At 44.1% G+C, this 24,428-nt stretch overlaps 1 long non-coding RNA gene across 1 annotated transcript; it reads right to left on the reverse strand.

The window, feature by feature from the left end:
- Positions 1–522: 522 nt before the first annotated feature.
- On the reverse strand, positions 523–24,046 carry LOC122919695. The gene is made up of 3 exons (XR_006386827.1): positions 24,006–24,046; positions 2,634–2,869; positions 523–835 (listed from the first exon to the last, which is right to left on the reverse strand). It is a non-coding gene; the product is annotated as an uncharacterized LOC122919695 (long non-coding RNA).
- Between the last annotated feature and the right edge of the window lie 382 nt (positions 24,047–24,428).

Consider the following 24,428-nt stretch of genomic DNA (forward strand, 5'->3'; position numbering starts at 1 on the left):
TAAAGCTACCCCCATCCTCCTCAAGTGATACAGTCCTGACATCCGTCTGTGCTGGGTCAGTACTTCATCTTAAGAGACAATATGGAACATACACATTAGGGGAGGTTTATTAGGGATCATCTGGTTCTTTAGAATTGATAGCCTGAACTTCTGATAGGCCATACATTTTTCGATGGGTCGGGGCCCGACTCGGCTCATCCACTGATCAGCAATTCTGCAGGGTTGTAGTGGTGACTGCTGGCATTACATAATAGTCGCATTATTCATTTGAATGCGTAAACTGCAATGCCAAGCAAAGCTGGTATAAAAGTACAGTGCTGTGTGCCACTGCCCCTTTAAAAAGCTTCTCAGTAAGTCCTCATTCACACACACGTGGTCCACGGTCCGTGAAGACCCGTCCTGCTGAGTGCACGGCGTCATTGGTTGCTATGACGCTGTGCGCTTCGTGCCGCCGCCGCTGTACAGTAAATCACTAGTATAGATCATACGAGTGTATTACTGTACAGCAGCGGCGGTGGCAAGAAGCGCACAGCGTCGTAGCAACCAATGACGCCGTGCACTCAGCAGGACGGGTCTTCACGGACCGTGGACCACGTGTGTGTGAATGAGGCCACACAGTGGAATCTTCTTGTGCAAAATGCAGTGATTTTCCCCACTTCCAGTGTAGCAGCACAATCTGAACAGGGCATCCGGTGTGGGGCTCCCCCTAGGTGTCCAGCATTTACAGGATCCAAATGCAGCAGTGCGAAGGGCAGGAGCATTGGGTCAGCGGTGAGAAGTTTCAAGAACCGGACCTGAGTGTCAGCAGAGGGAAGTCTGAAGAACCGGACCCGACCTGAAGAAGAAATGAAATAGGCCAATTTCATGTTACTAAAGAAGAGTGACTGTTCCACACAGCGCGGAAACGGATGGTGATCACGTATTCATCTCACATCATCATTTACATGGTTTCCTCCCTCTCACTCCATACATCCTAGTTATAGGCCATCCTAACAGGGCAGGACTTGTTCATACTAAACTTCCTGGTTCATGATCAGAATTTTCAAATCTTCCATAAAAGTCTGACACTTTATGTAGTTGTACAGGATTCTTCCAAAAACAGTGCCACGCCTGCCCGTGGTTTGTGTTTGGTATTGCAGCTCAGCTCTATTGAAGTGAATACCAAAAACAACCCGTGGACATGTGTGACACTATTTTTAGAAGACCCCCCTCCCACTGTCCAAAAGATACACCATAAGGGCTCATTCACACGAATGTGTGCTGCCCGTTGCCGTATTGCAGATCCGCAATACACGGGCACCTTCCGTGTGCATTCTGCATCACAAATGCAGACCCATTCACTTTAATGTGTCAGCAAATCCGGAGATGGGGAACGGAACACTACGGAGTGCTTCCTGGGGTTCCGTGCCTCCGCACTGCAAAAAGATAGAACATGCTCTATCTTTTTTGCGGAACGGAGGGATTGCCGACCCATTCAAGTGATTGGGTCCACAATCCCCATGCGGCTGGGCCACGGTCAGTGCCCGTGCATTGCTGACCACAATTTGCAGTCCCCAGTACGGGCACAACAAAGTCGTGTGAACGAGTCCTAAGGGTGCTTTCACATGACAGTAAATCCAGGTCTGCATCCGTTCTGTGTGTGGACCCATTCATTTCAATTGGACCGCAAAAAGATACGGACAGCGCACCTTGTGCTGTCTGCACCTGTAGTTCTGTTCCGTGGCCCCCAAAAATATAGAGCATGTCCTATTCTTGTCCACAATCTCAAAATGTGGAATGCACAAGGCCAGCATCAGTGTTTTGCAGACCACAAAAAAACACAGTCGTGTGAATGTAGCCTAACTGACGACGGGTGTGGGCTTCAGAGGTGGGACCCGCACTTATCTCCAGAAGGTCACGGTACATGGAGAGGGACCTCTATGGGAAAATAGCTGAGCACAATTATCATCATACATGTTTTCTGTATACACCCCTTGATCTGCAATCTATTGTAAACTACAACCCCCAGCATGCACGGTCAGGGCTTTCTGGGCATTGTATTGCAGCCACAGGTTGCCGACCACTGCTATAACACACACGGCTTTCAAAGCTCCTTGTTCCTAGCAATAAAATCCATGAAAAACAAATAAGCCCAGCCGTGATTTCTTCCCGTGTTCCTGTAATGAACCCAGTGTCTCATTGTATGTATTTTTAAACCGTGACGTGAGCAGAATCGATGCAGTGATCCGCGGTGCTCGGGCCTCGCAGAATGGCTGCCTACTGTGCGCTTCCATCAGACGGGGGTAAAACAATTGAAGTAGCAGGAACTTTGTCTGAATCTGATTTCTTCTGCCCGCGGGACACGTCTAAATATAGTGGTGTGTACTGCGCCCGCTGGGAGCTGACCGGAGCAATCACGCAACAATCTCTGCTGTTATCTGCAGGGCACAGATCTCTCGTCAGGCGCAAATGAACATATCAAATAGTAAATGATATCCGGCCCCACAGCTCCCTGGGCACACAGGACACAATCACACCGCCTTCCATTCACAGCACGCCGCAGCTGAGCACAGGTAGGTCATCCTGTACAGTGCAGAAGAGAGCTGGAACACACATTATATAAGGAGCCCCCCCCTCAAAATACACAAAATCACCTGGAACCAGCTCCATTTCAGTACTGGTGCCTGAGTTGCCATTGGGGGGTCTTGGAAAGTTCTACGTATCCATGCTTCATCTGTTTTGTACCCCGATCCTTCCAAAATCTGCTCTCGTTCAGAATTATTATCAGCTAGAAATTACAAATGAAGTACAAACTCTGCTAGCTGTCAGTGAGTGGGATCTTCCTTGTCATAGCCAATCCTGGAAGCCAGACTGACACACTGTAACAAACCTGTAGGATACAAAAGATTAGCACTGTTTATCTCAGATATGTTTGTCCAGACTAGATACTATTGTAACAAACCCTCAGTTGTGAGAAATAACGACACAGATTTCAGGCAGGTTTTCGCACGTATTTCGTATTGAAATCCACGCTGCCATGCGCCAGAATTAGTGACTTTTTTACACTACAATGGTGGCGTCAATCCCATAATAAACGTCACCCACACTGTTCATGCGATGTATCTAATCCGGATCCGGATCTGCAGCAAAACATACTGCAAATCTGCTGCAGAAATCCAAGGGTCATCCTCACAATTCTGCTGTGTATAAACAACAAAACTATCATTCACTGACAGCAAGCAGGTATTAAATGACTTCCTAGCCTAAAGGCAAAGCTGCCAATCAGTAATATCACAGAAGGTTGATAGTCTACAGCTGGGGTACACAGGTTATTTTTGTAAGGAGCACCACCTCACAATAGTGATGCCCCTTAGTGCCCCCCACAATATAATGCCCCCCAGTGTCTCCCCTCACAAAATGACACCCCCCTTAGTGCCTCCCCTCACAAAATGATGCCCCCCTCGGTGCCTCCCCTCACAAAATGACACCCCGTTAGTGTCTCCCCTCACAGTATGATACCTTCCTTAATGACCTCATGCAGTATGATCCCCTTGTGACCCCCTAGAATGATGCCCCACATTGGGTCCAGTTTAAATACTCACCTTACCCACCATGAGTGATTCGGTGCTGGCAGGCGCCAGGCGATGATGTCATCATGTCTGCCGCGCTGAGCTACAGACAGCACAGTGCGGACCGGACCTTTGCTCTGTTCTGTGTCTCCTGTGGCTCAGCGTTGCAGGCACAATGACATCATCGCAACACGTCTGCCATCGCTGAATTACTGGCGGCAGGGGAACAGTGAAGCATGGAGCCAAGGACACAGATACAGTTGAGAGGAGGGGTCCGGACAGCTGGCTACCGCGTTCCACCAGTTGAGTGATAAGTGTCTGTCTACCTTCATTTTCCTTGACCCTTAAAGGGGTTCTTCGGGAATGATTAAGGGTCCCGCTATGGCTACATGGTGACACAATGGTGTTGCAATGTGACATGTCGCATGTTGCGACTGTGACGCAACAACTGCAGAAAAATCCGACTAGGATGGATGTTTTTTTGCGCCAATCGCAGTCGCGGCATGTAGTATGTTCCATAGCAACACCATTGAATTCACTGGTGTCGCCGTGTAGCTGGACCCTTAAACTGGCCACCTGAAATTGTGAGTAGGTTGAGGAGTTGCCTAAGGGGCGTGATGGGGCGAGGCCGCCCTACACTGCTCTACAACAGATGGTATTGATGTGATCCTGCCTACAATTTGCCATCATGGCTGAGCAGCCTGACAGGAGAACTCGACAAACTATGCAGTACAAGCAAGTGCCCGAGCGTAGTGTGTAGTGCGGACCCTCACCCCCCCAGGCAGGGCAACCAGTCCTGCTGACATTCTACGACAGGATGCTGGAGGGGAATTTTAAATCATTCCCAGGGAAACGCACATTTTATCACCATGGCGGCTTCTGTATCATCCTGTAAGATTTGCACCGGATAATTTTTACTAAAGTGATATCTTCACACTTCATTTTAGAATGGACTCAGGTCGCGTGCAATCTTCCCGGGGATTTTATATCAGCTCTTGCTTCGCCTGCCCCCAGACTGTCTGCAGTAAGTAAATAGACCCGCTGCCAACCTAGAGCCGGCCCTGCAGACAGAAGGGATCTCTGGGATCAGGGGGTATGACAAATTTGCTTTTCTTGACATGACGCCAAAATGCAGCAAGAAAGCGAATAATATATCTTATTTGTGTTTCCACTTCTTTCTACCCATTGGTGGGAGCAGGTGACGTCCTTCAGGTGTCACTCAGCCCATGGAAGCAATTCAAGGAACAGTTCGTAAAGTCAATAGATTTAAGCAGCAAAAAATACACATAAAAGAGGTGAGAACTAAACAAAGAGCTGGAGGTTACAAGGCTCGGCGCGTGAAGGTCACAAGGAGTCTATCTTGGCTTCAGCTGTTTGATTTTAGAAGACAAAAATCCTGGAGATCGTCATAGCTTGGCATGCGAGGAGAGCGGACATCTCTCACGAATGCAACCTAATCTCCCCTATTCTTAATGCTGCTGATAGTGGTGAAGAATAGATTTCACATACCAAGAGGAGACGCTCATCCCTTCCGAATTTAGGGATCGTGGGTCCTGTACCTCCTCCTAGTGTAGAATGTAAGTCTATGCACCAGGAGCAGAGTTCAAACGTTGTTAAAGGGGTTCAGGGTGTCCAGATCAAAGACCAATTGCTCCTTTTAATGGACACAAACCATACATATTCCTATACATAGGAGGCACATCATAGAAATATCACTACTACAGTATAATACTACCTCCTATGTACAAGAATATAACTTCTATAATACTACACCTATGTACAAGAATATACCTACTATAATACTGCTCCTATGTACAAGAATATAACTACTATAATACTGCTCCTGTCTACAAGAATATAACTACTATAATACTACCTCCTATGTACAAGAATATAACTTCTATAATACTACACCTATGTACAAGAATATACCTACTATAATACTGCTCCTATGTACAAGAATATAACTACTATAATACTGCTCCTGTCTACAAGAATATAACTACTATAATACTACCTCCTATGTACAAGAATATAACTTCTATAATACTACACCTATGTACAAGAATATACCTACTATAATACTGCTCCTATGTACAAGAATATAACTACTATAATACTGCTCCTGTCTACAAGAATATAACTACTTTAATACTGCTCCTATGTACAAGAATATAACTACTATAATACTGCTCCTATGTACAAGAATATAACTACTATAATACTGCTCCTATGTACAGGAATATAACTACTATAATACTGCTCCTATATACAGGAATATAACTACTATAATACTGCTCCTATGTACAAGAATATAACTACTATAATACTGCTCCTATGTACAAGAATATAACTACTATAATACTGCTCCTATGTACAAGAATATAACTACTATAATACTACCTCCTATGTACAAGAATATAACTACTATAATACTGCTCCTGTCTACAAGAATATAACTACTTTAATACTGCTCCTATGTACAAGAATATAACTACTATAATACTGCTCCTATGTACAAGAATATAACTACTATAATACTGCTCCTATGTACAAGAATATAACTACTATAATACTGCTCCTATGTACAAGAATGTAACTACTATAATACTGCTCCTATGTACAAGAATATAACTACTATAATACTGCTCCTATGTACAGGAATATAACTACTATGGGGCGGAGCCTGACAGCCGACCGGGACAGACGCATGTGAGAGAGCTCCTCTCCATGTGAGCCAGCAAACCAGTAAATTCTGCTATCTAGCCGTACAAGAATGGGCAAAGTAGGCAGATATATCCCCAGAGAAACACCGGAACGCTACAGGTTGGACAAAAATCCGCAAGAAATGGATAAATTCTTCCACAAGAAATCACCAGCCGCAAGTGCTGCTAAGATGGCGCCGCTTGAACAAGATGAGTGGCCACAAGACGCAGAAGGAGCGGAAGGCGTCTCTCCTGACACTGACACCCAGACCCGTGCGATTGCATCGGCACCCATCTCACGCCAGTTTATACAAGAAGCTCTGACTACAGCACTGGCGCCGGTGATGCAGGAACTCACGGAGATTAAGAACGATGTGAAGCACATCGGGCACCGGGTGGACAAGTTGGAGCACAATCAGGCAGCCATATTAACTTTTGCTCATACCTTGGGCGACAACAGTGCAGCGATTGCCTCTTCGCTAGATACTGCTTTTGCTCTAATAGAAGACCAGGAAAATCGTAGCCGTCGGAAAAACATCAGGCTGCGTGGTCTCCCAGAGCTGGTGCCTCATGACGCACTACCAGAAGCGGCTGCCGCCATTTTTTCGGGCCTATTGGGAGCAGAGCGGGCTGCTGAGATTTGTGTGGAGCGAATCCACAGAGCGCTAAGGCCGAGGCCGAAAGACACAGACCCGCCTAGAGATGTAGTATGTGGTCTGCTACGATACATCGATACAGCTGCTATACTCAAAGCGGCCAGAGAGCAGAGGGAGCCGACATATGAAGGAGCCAAGATCCTACTATATCAAGATCTAGCACCCTCGACCCTAAGCAAGAGGAGAATCCTGAGGCCACTAACAGAACATCTACGGGCGATCAAACTACCCTACAAGTGGCTATTTCCATTTGGACTAACTTTCTCTTCAGAGGGCAAGAGATGCACGATACGTGCCCCAGCGGACTTACCAGCAGCATGGTCCCTTCTTCAGACGCCTCCACTGGACATACCATCCTGGCTGCCGTCGGCTGACACAGGAGTTCCATTGCCTGACCTACCGGTGGAGCAGAAGTGGATTAGAGCAACGAATAAAAGGAAGCCCAATGTCAGGCCCTAAGCGACATACATGGTTTTTCAGCATTGCCTATGCTTACAGATGGCGATTGTTGGAAGCGGGAAGGCCGGCTAGGCCACACTATGGTTGTTGATTTTTGATGCACCGCTCTGCAAGTATAATGTATAATTATTTATGTTTGCCTTTTTCATAGCCGTTAATGAGACGCCTAGCCGCCGCCTCGTGGTCGGGTCCCGGACGGGGCCTGGCTGTGATGCTGCGGATGGGCCGCTCCATGGCGGGCTGACGCAGTTAGTTGAATATAGACGCTGTGGTACCCCCTTTCCTGGTTTTGATCCGGGACTGTAGTCACTTATATACATATTTACAGCATATATTGGAGCCTTGGGGTTAAGGTTTATTAGTCGCCCTATAACATATGAACGGTGATATGGTGTGTTGGAGACAAAGTGTGGCCCTAGGGCCGGCCAGGCTAGGTTTTTACGCTGTTTAATATACTTGAGTCAGTTTGCTATGACTCATGGGACAGGTTGGCCTTCTCCCCCCGTACTGCCACCTGCCTTCAGTTCCTGATGGCACTCACCAGGGATCTACTGGCGCAGTCCTGGTGCAAGCGCCTTAGTACAGGCTGGCTTGGGCCATTCGCGCTTTGCCTTTTTCTGATGGGCTGCGCGTTAGGCACAAGTCACCCGACACACATGTTGGAGTTTTGCTCCACTTCTCAATTGTTAGTAGTGTTTTTTCTGTTAATGAGTTTCCCTGGTCACACACATGCATCTGATCCATTGCTCGCTCTAAAAAACCTAATCAGACGCTATAATGGCATTAATTAAATGTACATCATTTAATGTCAGGGGGTTTAACACCCCGCAGAAGAGGTCACAAGTTATAAGGTTGATGAAGAAATTGCATACTGACATCTGTTTTCTGCAGGAATTGCACTTTAAGTCGGCGCATGCGCCTACCCTTCCCAGGACTTATTTTCGGCATTGGTTCACTAGTGAATATAGTAAGGCAGCTAGGGGTGTGGGCATTGCCATAGCTAAGAATGTCCCTTTTCAACTGATTTGTAAACAAGTAGACCCGGAAGGGCGCTATGTATTTGTGAAGGGTTCAATTAGTACCCAGGTAGTGACTCTTGCCAGCTTATATAGTCCTAACAGAGGTCAAGCAAAATGGCTCATTGGTACTCTGAAAACGTTTGCCTCCTTTGCAGAAGGGATAAGAATAATAGGGGGTGACTTAAATATGACGCTGAATCCCTTACTAGACACTTCAGATGGCATTTCACAATTAACTCAAATGGTCATAGGTAGGGTTAATAATTACCTTGCGGATGCCAACTTGGTGGATTCTTGGAGACTGCTTCACCCTGTTGACAAAGATTTTTCGTTCTTTTCAGCCCCACACAACACCTATAAGAGGCTGGACTATGTCCTGATCTCTGGCAGCTGTGCGGATAGGCTGGAGCAGTCCACCATTGAACCCATCACAGTTTCGGACCATGCCCCGGTGACGGCTTCACTCCAATTCCCAACTTTGCCGATCCACGCTAGACAATGGCGGTTAAATGAAACACTCTTAGACAAACAATCGGACCTCACTACTCTCACTCAGAAACTGACCTTGTTTTTTAGGGAGAATTGCACGGAAGGCATGCCGCTCACGACCGTCTGGGAGACGCACAAACAAGTCATGAGGGGGGAGCTCATTGCGCTGGGCAGCAGAGTCAAAAAGGTCAGACAGGAGCACATCAATAGCCTGCTTAGGCAAATAGCTGATATTGAATCACTACATAAGAGGTCTAGAGCCATAGATGCCAGAGAGAAGTTATCAGTCCTACGTAAACAGCTGTTGGATCACCTAAATGTAGGCTATGCGAAGACGTACCAGTACTCGCAATTTCGCTTTTATTCTCATGGAGATAAAGGCACGAAACTCATGTCCGCTTTGCTTAAACAAAAAAAGGACTCTATGTATATTGCAGGCATTGACACAAAAGAAGGCACTACTCTACATAAAACGTCAGATATAGCCACTGAGTTCCAAAAATTTTATAGCGATCTTTATGGGCTCCCAGATGGGGTGGCAGGATCCGCTGAGGGAAGGGATACCCTGATAGATAACTTCCTAAAACATTTGAAGCTGCCTACTTTAACCGAGATGGAAGGTCAGGCTTTATTATCTCCTGTAACAGAGGAAGAAGTTGCTAAGCTACTGGGTTCCATGCCACTAGGGAAGAGCCCAGGACCAGACGGCTTCCCAGTGGGTTATTATAAAAAATTCTCTAAGGTACTGACTCCCTACTTGGCTGCCTGGTGCAATGAGCTTCTGAACGGATCCCAGCTACACAAGCAGTCCCTTGAGGCCACAGTCACTATCCTACCCAAACCAGGGAAGGACCCTAAATTATGTGGCAGCTACAGACCAATCTCGCTCTTAAACGTCGATATCAAGGTCTGGGCGAAACTTTTGGCTTCTAGGATAAGTGCTCTTCTCCCTAAACTTATAAACCCTGAACAAACAGGTTTTGTACCGGGCAGGGAAGGCAGCCACAATTCGTGCAGAATCCTGTCTATCATGCAGCTAGCTGTTAAAAGAGAATTCCCCTGGTCCTGCTGGGTATAGATGCGGAGAAGGCCTTTGACCGGGTGAATTGGTCATACATGATGAGTACCTTACAAAAGTTCGGGTTTCCTCAACAATTCCGGAACGCTATCATGTCACTATATGGAGATCCAAGCGCCCGGATCAGGGTTAATGGCACTCTGTCGCCTCCCTTCCCCATACGGAATGGGACGAGACAGGGTTGCCCGTTATCGCCTGCCCTATATATATTAGTGATGGAAACATTGCTTCAATCTATTCGGGAACATCCTGGTATCAAGGGCATTAAACTGGAGAACAGTTCTACAGAACATCTTAATGCAGCCTACGCAGACGACCTTTTGGTTATGGTAACTAACCCGGTCGAGGCCTTCCCGCATCTGTTAGCCCTGTTCGAACATTATGGACAGGTGTCCAACTTTAAAGTAAACCACACAAAATCAGAGGCAATGAATGTGTCGGCACCAGCTAGTCAGATTAGCTTACTTAAATCCAATACTCCCTTTATATGGCAAACGTCCCACCTGTCCTACCTGGGTATCAAAATTCCCTGTAAACTGGATAAATTGTTCCAACTAAATTACGCTACATTACTGAAGGACATACAACAACAGTTGCACACCCTGCGTATTCCATATGTATCATGGATGGGCCGGAAGAATATGCTGAAAGCATTTATTATGCTTAGATTACTATATACCATGCAGATGCTGCCTGTCTTTCTTCCCTCCTCCTTCTTTACGCAAATCAGACGACTCTTTAGCACGTTCCTTTGGAGGGGGGGGGGGAGCGAGACTGGCGCATCACATGTTAATACTGAGGAAAGCTCAAGGAGGGATGGCTTTACCAGATGCTCATCAGTATTATAAGGCCATACACTTGAAGAGATGGCTTTATATCCATGCCCCGTGGTCCAACACCCTGAGTAGAGAACTAGAGATGGCACAACTTGACAGGAAGCAGAGGGCGGGTTTATGGGGCCTGAACTCCTCTTCACTACACTCACATGTGCTGCTCAAAGGCACGGCAGCGGTGGTGAGACAACTAAACAAAGATAAATACTTGTTATCTGCTCCATCTTCACTGATGCCAGCTGACCTAGCTCCATTCCTAGTTAGACCCACTGCAGAAAATATATCGCCAGCATGGAACAGATTGCAAGCTTACACTATAACAGAATTCCTAGATGGGGCATCAAAGGCTCTTCATGACCAACACCCCATGAATAGTGTCTTATCAGCCTGCCATTTTCTGGACTCCATTGAGTTTAATTCGGTCAGCAAACCATTATTAAAAGATAGGAAGAGTAAAGCAGAAACCACTTGGTTTGAAAAGTTGATGCATTTAGAGTCCCCCCCCAATAAACTAATATCTAAACTATACCTGGCACTTAACGTCCGAAACCCTGTAGGGATCCCAAATTATATAAAAACCTGGGCCACAGAACTAGACTTAAAATTCTCGGAAACTGACATACTACGTATTCATGCCCACTCACATGGGTTTTCCAGATGTGTGAGGGTGCAAGAGCACTCATACAAGCTACTGACTCAATGGTACCAGACTCCGAAACAATTATTCATTAAAGGTCTCTGCACATCTGATCTGTGCTGGAGGTGTAAGGAGGCGAGTGGATCGCAAACCCATATATTTTGGTCGTGCCCAAAGATACGGGGATATTGGGAGGGAGTATCGGAGGTAATCAATGAAGTCATGAATAAAAACATTCAACTGTCACCAGAATTGGTGCTCCTCTGGCTTCCCACACCAGCCTTGTTTCCGTCCAAAGCGAGCTTACCTACACATCTAATACAAGCTGCGAGACTCCTAATACCACAAAAATGGCTCAGCGAGGAACCACCTACACTCTCACATTGGGAGATAAAGGTGGATCAGATATGTAGAATGGAGGAGCTAGCTGGCTGGGAAATCAGGAGGCACGAAAAATTCTTGAAAACATGGTCCCCATGGTTGACTTATAGGAACCAGAGAATGGGTCCTCAGGCCCAATAAGACGAAAGGCGATTAGTAAAGTCTTCATATCATAGTTTCATACCGTGACCTTTAAAAATTGGAGCTGTCTACATAGCGTTCATAGGTAGAGTGCATATAAAAAGCATTTGAAATATGTGTGTACAGGAGGGTCTCCCCAAGGAGATCTTAACACCCAAGTTCCCTTCCCTCCACGTTGAGGGGTCACAGTTCACCCCCCCTCCCCTCTTTACCCCCCTTTCTCTTGTTTAGAACGTTACCTCCTCCTCGCCGTCGAAACTGTAAAGGTACACATAGGATCAATTTAAGAGCTCTAAGGGTCCCTCAGTGTTGTCTGACCTACGCAGGGGTACATAATGCTTATTTATGTTGGACACATATATGTGATCGCTCTGTGAGTTTAACAAGATCTTAGATACTTATGAACATGCATAACGGGTGCTATTTATGTTCAACTTAACTGGATGTATTTTGTATCTGATCGCATGTATCACCTGTAATGAAGTGTACTGTCTATGTAATACTTGAGTTTGTCTGGCAACTTATGGAAATGGAATGCTCTGACAATGTTTTGATGGTTTTTACTGCATCAATAAAAATAAATTTGACAAAGAATATAACTAGTATAATACTACACCTATGTACAAGAATATACCTACTATAATACTGCTCCTATGTACAGGAATATAACTACTATAATACTGCTCCTATGTACAAGAATATAACTACTATAATACTGCCTCCTATGTACAAGAATATAACTACTATAATACTGCTCCTATGTACAGGAATATAACTACTATAATACTGCTCCTATGTACAAGAATATAACTACTATAATACTGCCTCCTATGTACAAGAATATAACTACTATAATACTGCTCCTATGTACAGGAATATAACTACTATAATACTGCTCCTATGTACAGGAATATAACTACTATAATACTGCTCCTATGTACAAGAATATAACTACTATAATACTGCTCCTATGTACAAGAATATAACTACTATAATACTGCTCCTATGTACAAGAATATAACTACTATAATACTGCTCCTATGTACAAGAATATAACTACTATAATACTGCTGCTCCTATGTACAAGAATATAACTACTATAATACTGCTCCTATGTACAAGAATATAACTACTATAATACTGCTCCTATGTACAAGAATATAACTACTATAATACTGCTCCTATGTACAAGAATATAACTACTATAATACTGCCTCCTATGTACAAGAATATAACTACTATAATACTGCTCCTGTCTACAAGAATATAACTACTATAATACTGCTCCTATGTACAAGAATATAACTACTATAATACTGCTCCTATGTACAAGAATATAACTACCATAATACTGCTCCTATGTACAAGAATATACCTACTATAATACTGCTCCTATGTACAAGAATATAACTACTATAATACTGCTCCTGTCTACAAGAATATAACTACTATAATACTGCCTCATATGTACAAGAATATAACTACTATAATACTGCTCCTATGTACAAGAATATAACTACTATAATACTGCTCCTGTCTACAAGAATATAACTACTATAATACTGCTCCTATGTACAAGAATATAACTACTATAATACTGCTCCTATGTACAAGAATATAACTACCATAATACTGCTCCTATGTACAAGAATATACCTACTATAATACTGATCCTATGTACAAGAATATAACTACTATAATACTGCTCCTATGTACAAGAATATAACTACTATAATACTGCCTCCTATGTACAAGAATATAACTACAATAATACCGCTCCTATGTACAAGAATATAACTACTATAATACTGCTCCTATGTACAAGAATATAACTACTATAATACTGCCTCCTATGTACAAGAATATAACTACAATAATACCGCTCCTATGTACAAGAATATAACTACTATAATACTGCTCCTATGTACAGGAATATAACTACTATAATACTGCCCCTGTGTACAAGAATATAACTACTATAATACTGCTCCTATGTGCAAGAATATAACTACTATAATACTGCTCCTATGTACAAGAATATATCTACTATAATACTGCCTCCTATGTACAAGAATATAACTACTATAATACTGCTCCTATATACAAGAATATAACTACTATAATACTGCTCCTATGTACAAGAATATAACTACTATAATACCGCCCCCTATGTACAAGAATATAACTACTATAATACTGCTCCTATATACAAGAATATAACTACTATAATACTGCTCCTATATACAAGAATATAACTACTATAATACAGCTCCTATGTACAAGAATATAACTACTATAAATACTGCTCCTATGTACAAGAATATAACTACTATAATACTGCCTCCTATGTACAAGAATATAACTACTATAATACTGCTCCTATGTACAAGAATATAACTACTATAATACTGCTCCTATGTACAAGAATATAACTACTATAATACTGCCTCCTATGTACAAGAATATAACTACTATAATACTGCCTCCTACAGGGAGTGCAGAATTATTAGGCAAGTTGTATTTTTGAGAAATTAATTTTATTATTGAACAACAACCATGTTCTCAATGAACCCAAAAAACTCATTAATATCAAAGCTGAATATTTTTGGAAGTAGTTTTTAGTTTGTTTTTAGTTTTAGCTATTTTAGGGGAATATCTATGTGTGCAGGTGACTATTACTGTGCATAATTATTAGGCAACTTAACAAAAAACAAATATATACCCATTTCAATCATTTATTTTTACCAGTGAAACCAATATAACATCTCAACATTCACAAATATACATTTCTGACATTCAAAAACAAAACAAAAACAAATCAGTGACCAATATAGCCACCTTTCTTTGCAAGGACACTCAAAAGCCTGCCATCCATGGATTCTGTCAGTGTTTTGATCTGTTCACCATCAACATTGCGTGCAGCAGCAACCACAGCCTCCCAGACACTGTTCAGAGAGGTGTACTGTTTTCCCTCCTTGTAAATCTCACATTTGATGATGGACCACAGGTTCTCAATGGGGTTCAGATCAGGTGAACAAGGAGGCCATGTCATTAGATTTTCTTCTTTTATACCCTTTCTTGCCAGCCACGCTGTGGAGTACTTGGACGCGTGTGATGGAGCATTGTCCTGCATGAAAATCATGTTTTTCTTGAAGGATGCAGACTTCTTCCTGTACCACTGCTTGAAGAAGGTGTCTTCCAGAAACTGGCAGTAGGACTGGGAGTTGAGCTTGACTCCATCCTCAACCCGAAAAGGCCCCACAAGCTCATCTTTGATGATACCAGCCCAAACCAGTACTCCACCTCCACCTTGCTGGCGTCTGAGTCGGACTGGAGCTCTCTGCCCTTTACCAATCCAGCCATCTGGCCCATCAAGACTCACTCTCATTTCATCAGTCCATAAAACCTTAGAAAAATCAGTCTTGAGATATTTCTTGGCCCAGTCTTGACGTTTCAGCTTGTGTGTCTTGTTCAGTGGTGGTCGTCTTTCAGCCTTTCTTACCTTGGCCATGTCTCTGAGTATTGCACACCTTGTGCTTTTGGGCACTCCAGTGATGTTGCAGCTCTGAAATATGGCCAAACTGGTGGCAAGTGGCATCTTGGCAGCTGCACGCTTGACTTTTCTCAGTTCATGGGCAGTTATTTTGCGCCTTGGTTTTTCCACACGCTTCTTGCGACCCTGTTGACTATTTTGAATGAAACGCTTGATTGTTCGATGATCACGCTTCAGAAGCTTTGCAATTTTAAGAGTGCTGCATCCCTCTGCAAGATATCTCACTATTTTTGACTTTTCTGAGCCTGTCAAGTCCTTCTTTTGACCCATTTTGCCAAAGGAAAGGAAGTTGCCTAATAATTATGCACACCTGATATAGGGTGTTGATGTCATTAGACCACACCCCTTCTCATTACAGAGATGCACATCACCTAATATGCTTAATTGGTAGTAGGCTTTCGAGCCTATACAGCTTGGAGTAAGACAACATGCATAAAGAGGATGATGTGGTCAAAATACTCATTTGCCTAATAATTCTGCACTCCCTGTATAATACTGCTCCTATGTGCAAGAATATAACTACTATAATACTGCTCCTATGTACAAGAATATAACTACTATAATACTGCCTCCTATGTACAAGAATATAACTACTATAATACTGCTCCTATGTGCAAGAATATAACTACTATAATACTGCTCCTATGTACAAGAATATAACTACTATAATACTGCCTCCTATGTACAAGAATATAACTACTATAATACCGCTCCTATGTACAAGAATATAACTACTATAATACTGCTCCTATGTACAAGAATATAACTACTATAATACTGCCTCCTATGTACAAGAATATAACTACTATAATACTGCCTCCTATGTACAAGAATATAACTACTATAATACTGCCCCCTATGTACAAGAATATAACTACTATAATACTGCTCCTATGTACAAGAATATAACTACTATAATACTGCCTCCTATGTACAGGAATATAACTAGTATAATACTGCCTCCTATGTACAAGAATATAACTACTATAATACTGCCTCCTATGTACAACAATATAACTACTATAATACTGCACCTATGTACAGGAATATAACTACTATAATACTGCTCCTATGTACAGGAATATAACTACTATAATACTGCCTCCTATGTACAAGAATATAACTAGTATAATACTGCCTCCTATGTACAAGAATATAACTACTATAATACTGCCCCTATGTACAGGAATATAACTACTATAATACTGCTCCTATGTACAGGAATATAACTACTATAATACCGCCTCCTATGTACAAGAATATAACTACTATAGGTGCTCAGTAGAGCTCAGTAGAGCTCCCTTTGCAATATGTTTTTGCATTACTGTTGTTGTGTACCCTACCTGTGTGTCTTCCCTCCTTCCCTTATGTGTCTTCCCTCCCCCCCCCTGCTTCATCAGATGTCATATTTTGCATTTTTAGATGCTGATTGTTTACTTTCTATTTCAGAATGTCGTCTATTGTGATATCATCCTTTAATACCCGGGGAATGAACGAGCCTTGCAAGCGGTCCCAAATCCTGGCCCTTTTACAGAGGGATAAAGTGTCTATAGCCTTCTTTCAGGAGACCCACTTCAAGGAGGGTAAGATCCCTAAATTGCCCCCCAAACGGTTTTCCCAATGGTTCCACAGCACTTACAGTTCGGCTAGCAGGGGTGTCAGCATAGCGATCCACAAACAGCTCCCCTTTAAGCACTCTGCCGTCTCTGCAGACCCGGAGGGTCGTTACCTGTTTGTTAAGGGCACTATCGCTGACACTCCTGTTACCCTGGCAACTGTATATGCTCCCAACAGAGGGCAGGTTGCTTGGCTCGTTCAGACCCTTGGCTTACTGTCTTCCTTCAAAGAGGGAATGGTTATTTTGGGCGGTGACTTCAATGTTACCCTTGAACCTGCATTAGATTCTTCAAATGGGAAATCTGCCATTACACACATTCGCTTAAGACGCCTTAAACGTGCCCTACAGAAGCTGGGAGTTTTAGATATTTGGCGGATCACAAATCCCTCTGGTAGGGACTTTTCCTTCTACTCAGCAGCCAAAATGTCCTATCATCGACTAGATTATCTATTCCTTTCTAAATCCTTTGCTAATAGGGCTACCGGTTCTCACATAGGGAACATCACCCTGTCTGACCATGCCCCGGTATTCCTGAGCATTTCTCTGCAGGACCTCCCGAAGAGGGAATGGAATTGGCGCATAAACGAGACCATTATTTCAGACCCCTCTCATGCCACTAAACTGTCCTCTATCATAACTGACTTCTTTTCATCTAATACTTCAGGCCCTGACGCGCCCTCCCCTTCCATTATCTGGGAAACCCACAAAGCGGTCCTGAGAGGAGAACTTATAGCCCTTGGTGCCCATATTAAAAAACAACGGAATCAAGCCATGGTGCAGCTTCTCGCTCAGATCCAGGCTCTAGAGCTATCGCATAAAACCTCACAGGCTCTTAGCTGCGCCTTAGAACTCTCAGAAGCCCGCACTAAGCTCAAAAACCTGATGAATGTCACTTCAGCCAAGCTGTTACTTAGAGCTAAATTCCGGTCATATGCCCATGGGGACAAAGGAAATAGGTTGATGTCCGCCCTAGTCAAGAAGCAGAAAACTGACTCCTTTATCGCCGCAATTAAAGATGACAAAGGTGTACTGCATAAAAACACTCCAGACATTGCAAAGTCCTTTTGTGCCTTCTATAGAGACCTTTATAATCTTAAAACACCAAATGAAATGTCACATGCACAGCTTGGAGAAGCAACGGAGAAATTTCTCTCCTCCATACGGCTGCCTACTATCACTCCAGCGCAGTCAGCCCAGCTCTTATCTCCCATCACTGATACTGAAATTGGTAAGGTCCTCTCATCCATACCCTCAGGGAAAAGCCCAGGCCCCGACGGTTTCACCATCTCCTACTACAAAACCTTTAAGCATATATTAATCCCCCAGTTTAACACCCTATGTAACTACTTACTAAAAGGAGGTTCTCTCCCGCCCCAATCGCTCTCTGCCCATATCACGGTTATTCACAAAGAGAATAAAGACCCCCTAAACTGCGGGAGCTACCGCCCTATTTCGCTTCTGAATACAGATGTGAAATGGTGGGCCAAGATTTTGGCTCAACGGATTCAGGCGGTTCTCCCTGGCATTATCAACGAGGAGCAGGTGGGATTCGTGTCTGGCAGGCAGGGGAGTGAGAATACGGTCCGTGTCATACAATTGATTACACATGCCCAACAGCACTCGGTACCTCTTGCCCTTCTAAGTACGGACGCAGAGAAGGCCTTCGACAGGATTAGTTGGCAATTTATGTCTCGAGCCTTGTCAAAGTTTGGCCTCCCGGACCAGTTCATCCAATCCATCTTCTCACTCTATTCGCTCCCTTCTGCCAGAATACGTATTAATGGGACACTCTCCCCATCCTTTCCCATCACTAATGGGACGCGACAGGGCTGCCCACTCTCACCTGCCCTCTTTGTTATTGTCATGGAGACCCTGCTGGCTAAGATCAGGCAAGATCCAGACATTGAAGGGATCAATTTAGAGTCACAGACTCACCTGACGGCTGCTTTTGCAGACGATCTTTTGGTCATAACGTCTAATCCCTTAACCTCTTTCCCCAGACTTCAGGCCCTTTTTGAAGAGTATGGAACGGTCTCAAACTTTAAGATTAATTACACTAAGTCACAGGCCCTGAATATCTCCTGCCCTGCCCCTACCGTCGAGACGCTCAAGGGCTCCACGGCTTTCTCGTGGGCTGCTAAGTCAATCCCATTTCTGGGTACTAATATTTCAGCAAAACCAGAGGAGCTCTTTGAGCTGAATCAAGTCCCCTTATTAAAATCCATTAAATCTCATCTACAATCCCTAAAACTTCTGTTTATTTCATGGATTGGCCGGAAGAACTATGTCAAAGCTTTTATTGTCCCCAGACTACTTTACTTCATCCAAACACTCCCTATATGGCTACCCCATTCCTTCTTCGTGGAGGTCCGCAGAGTCTTTTCAAAATTCGTGTGGGCAGGCAGCTCCCCCAGACTGGCGTATGCCACTCTCACTCGGGAGAGAAGGTTGGGAGGTTTTGGCCTTCCTGACATTTACCTTTACTACAGAGCGTCAATGCTAAATAGAGCCTTGAGCCTCCTCTCCTGGCGCCCTCCTGGCCTCGTCTCCCGACTAGAATGTGCTATGCTCTCTTATAAGGATAGGCTGGTTCTCTGGGGCTTGAGCAGATGTACTGCCAATAATAAGTTTAAGTCGCCTTTATGGAAGGGGTTGTTACTGGAATGGTCCAAACTATATAGGTCTTCGACCCTCAAGTTCCCTAGTATGAACCTTCCCTTGCACTTGCTGCAGGCATACATTCACCCTGCCGCCTCTGGCCCATCAGGAATCTGGGCAATGCTTTCTACTCTTACGCTACAAGACATCTTGACTGAGGCGGGTGCTTTAGACTGGAGTAAGGTTTATGCAATCCCGAGAGTTCAGAAGGCCTCTTTCCTGGCGGTCATGGCTTTCAAAAAAGATTTGGCACTCTTAGCAGAGCTCCCTAGGCCTACAACGGATCCCTCATGGATAGAAGGGAAACTCTCTACTGCCCTTCGCCCGAAGAAACCTCTCTCCACATTTTACAAGGAGCTGCTCTCCTCCGCACCTCCAGACCTGTGGTTCCTAGCGGCCTGGGAAAAGGAACTGTCCATAACTCTAACGGAGCCAGAAAAAGCGTTTATCCTCACACACTCGCACGGTTTTAACCGGTGCATTAGGATTCAAGCTAACTCTTATAAATTACTTACAAGATGGTACAAAACGCCAGAATTCCTCCATAAGCTTAATCCCGCTATCCCGGTCGGTTGCTGGAGGTGTGGGGGAGGTCCCGGTTCTTTATCTCATATTTGGTGGAGTTGCGAGAAAATCAAGCCTTTTTGGGTAGAAGTGGTGGCAGCTATAAATAAGATATGTAATACTCAGGTTAAGTTAGATGCAAAACTTCTACTGCTTTGGTGCCCTAATAGCACGCTTACCCCTTCAAAGTCTAACCTACCCACCATGCTTATAACAGCGGCCCGATTACTGGTCCCCCTCCTCTGGAAGAATGAGGCTGCTCCCTGGATCGTGATGTGGATCGAGAAAATTGATCAATTATACCGGTTTGAAGAGCTGGCCCACTGGGAGAATCACTCTAGAGCGGCATTTGTTAAAATATGGTCCCCCTGGAAGCAATATCGCAAGTTCTAGGCTTTGACATGACAGTATGTAAGATATGTGATTGACATCTAATTTTCCTCATCCTTCCCTCCCACAGTTTCATCTTCCCCTTTGTCTTGTCGACCCCCCCCCCCCCCACCAGATATCTGTCTGCACAGGTTATTGGTGTTCTGAGTTATGTATGCCATCATCGAGTTGTGTTGTTCCTGCTGAATAAGCATCTACCCAGCTGCGTCTGGTTCATGGGATGTATGTTATTTTACATAACTTTGTGCCTTTCTCAAATAAAAAGAAATTTGATAAAGAATATAACTACTATAATACTGCTCCTATGTACAAGAATATAACTACTATAATACTGCTCCTATGTACAAGAATATAACTACTATAATACTGCTCCTATGTGCAAGGATATAACTACTATAATACTGCTCCTATGTACAAGAATATAACTACTATAATACTGCTCCTATGTACAAGAATATAACTACTATAATACTGCTCCTATGTGCAAGGATATAACTACTATAATACTGCTCCTATGTACAAGAATATAACTACTATAATACTGCTCCTATGTACTAGAATATAACTACTATAATACTGCCTCCTATGTACAATAATATAACTACTATAATACTGCCTCCTATGTACAAGAATATAACTACTATAATACTGCTCCTATGTACAAGAATATAACTACTATAATACTGCCTCCTATGTACAATAATATAACTACTATAATACTGCCTCCTATGTACAAGAATATAACTACTATAATACTGCCTCCTATGTACAAGAATATAACTACTATAATACTGCTCCTATGTACAAGAATATAACTACTATAATACTGCTCCTATGTACAATAATATAACTACTATAATACTGCTCCTATGTACAAGGATATAACTACTATAATATTACCTCCCTGTGGCAGCTATAGTACACTGCACTTTATACCGTGGACATCATCCCGGTTCTATTGTATGTAGGATGTCTGGATGGTCATGAAGGTCTTTGTGATATTGATTGCAAGACGGTATATATTTCCTGACCCTCTCTAGGATTTCGGTTTTATATGTACTGCTGAGCGGTGTGTGTCGTGGGTGTCTATCTGCGATGAGTAATCTGAGGATTAACACAAGCCTCGCCCTCACACTCCTGTATTTAAGTTGTGTCACCAAACACCCCCTCTCCTTGGTTAATTAAGAAGCAGCGCCTGACATCACACCCACAGACGGGGCACACCAAACCAGGCATCACTTTTTGTTGGCAGCTCCTGATGACTGTACCGCACGATAGTCTTATCTTATAGGAACTCTGCTGCTTGTCCTATAAGTAATGAGAGGCTATCGGCTATATACCATCTGGGGGCGCTCCCACTCAGGACTCCCCATATTATCCATGTGACGCACAGCCGCCTGCTTGGGTGGGTGCTGGGGATGGGTTTGTCCTGCTTTTCCAGCCTCTGTCTAGTAGGAACCAGATCGGCGGTGCGGCTCGCTGCGAGACTGGAGCCCCGGGCCGGTTATGTCTGGCAGCTCTGCCCGGCGTGCAGGGACGCTGCCAGGAAGCTCTTCCCAGCACACTATATAATTAGGAATAATTTCTTGCCCTCTGGCTCCCCCTGCTGTTTCCTTGTTGTATTTGAAGACTCCTCTGGCTTGTGGATTTCTGGATTGCTATTTTGCTTCCAAAAACCACCCACTTTGAGGGTCAATTTGCTAAAACTTCACCCCCTTCCTGGGACTGCTATCTGCCCCCCCTTAACGGAATATATTTCATTTTCTGACTTCATGCAGTTCCAAATGTGCCAAATGACTCTTAAAGGGGTATTCCTGCCGCCTCTATAAAAGATGATGCACAAACTAAGAATGCTTTATATGTGGTAGTTAAAGTTTTTTTTGTAGTTTCCCACGTGAACGCTCACCGCAGACTGGCCCAAAATGTGATGTTTATAGCTGGCCCGGTTTACGACCTGTAGTTCACTGGTCGAGCATGCTCAGTCCCAGCACTGGAGGCCATAACTGCGGAACTGATGTGTGAGGCTCAGCGCCGCACTATAGGGTGGGCAAAAAAGGGAAATGAAAGGGGTGGAGAATAGTCCTGGACTAGATGTCCACAGTGCATGATAGGAGCTGTAGTCTGCTACTTACACGGGCTGCTGCCCCACCCGCTGCACTGAGGAAGAGGAGCAAGTATGACAAGCAAGGTCATTCTACATGTTTAGGATATAGTTTTAGTGTTGTGCTGCCCTGTGTAATGACTCTCCGTCCCTGCTTCAAGCTGCTGGAATACCCCTTTAATATACACTCACCTAAAGAATTATTAGGACCACCATACTAATACGGTGTTGGACCCACAAGGTGCTGATAGCATCTTTAGAAATGGTGGCCCATATTGATAGGATGGCATCTTGCAGTTGATGGAGATTTGAGGGACGCACATCCAGGGCACGAAGCTCCTGTTCCACCACATCCCAGAGATGCTCTATTGGGTGGAGATCTGGTGACTGTGGGGCCATTTTAGGACAGTGAACTCATTGTCATGTTCAAGAAACCAATTTGAAATGACTGGAGCTTTGTGACATGGTGCATTATCCTGCTGGAAGTGGCCATCAGAGGACGGGCACATGGTGGTCATGAAGGGATGGACATGGTCAGGAACAATGCTCAGGTAGCCCGTGGCATTTAAACGATGGCCAATTGGCACTAAGGGCCTAAAGTGTGCCCAGAAAACATCCCCCACACCATTACACCACCACCACCAGCCTGCACAGTGGTAACAAGGCATGATGGAGACATGTTCTCATTCTGTTTACGCCAAATTCGGACTCTACCGTTTGAATGTCTCAACAGAAATCGGGACTCATCAGACCAGGCAACATTTTTCCAGTCTTCAACAGTCCAGTTTTGGTGAGCTCGTGCAAATTGTAGCCTCTTTTTCCTGTTTGTAGTGGAGATGAGTGGTACCCGGTGGGGTCTTCTGCTGTTGTAGCCCACCTTTCTTTCCCATTCTGACATTCAGTTTGGAGTTCAGGAGATTGTCTTGACCAGGACCACAACCCTACATGCATCGGAGCAACTGCCATGTGATTGGTTGACTAGATAATCGCATTAATGAGAAGTAGAACAGGTGTTCCTAATAATTCTTTAGGTGAGTGTATGTGCACCTAAGATATTTCAGCTGCTGCATTTGCAGTGCTTTTCCACTAGATGGCACCAGAGCACCACATGACCGCTCAGCCCTGCCCTTCATTGGCATCGGATCATGGCACAGCTTTCCCATGGTATTACTGACCTGATTTACTGTGAGACCCATGGTGCAGATTCTCACTCCTCAACCCTTTGGCTGAATGTATACGCTGGCGGCCCTGATGAAAGTCAAGCTGTCACCATCCTTTCCCTGCAGATCCCTGGGGAAGAGCAGAGTTTGTGGCTGTCAGGGACTCACTGATTTATATTTCCATTTATTTAAAAGTTTTTTTTTTAGCTAAATTTGACATAAAAACCATCAGCAAGTAGCATTTTACTAATGCATCCTATGACCTGCATGAACACCCGGGAAACTGCAGTTATTGCAAAAGTAATGTGATATTTACATCCAAATACTAATACCTGCACTGGGCTATTAAGTGGTTAATGAGTCGTCGGGCCCCAGTGCCCTATAAGGCTTCTAGCACTAGGGATATTAACAGATCTGTCAGCAGCAGCTTGCTGATGG

This window comes from Bufo gargarizans, chromosome 9, assembly GCF_014858855.1.
Source record: "Bufo gargarizans isolate SCDJY-AF-19 chromosome 9, ASM1485885v1, whole genome shotgun sequence".
NCBI lineage: Eukaryota > Metazoa > Chordata > Amphibia > Anura > Bufonidae > Bufo > Bufo gargarizans.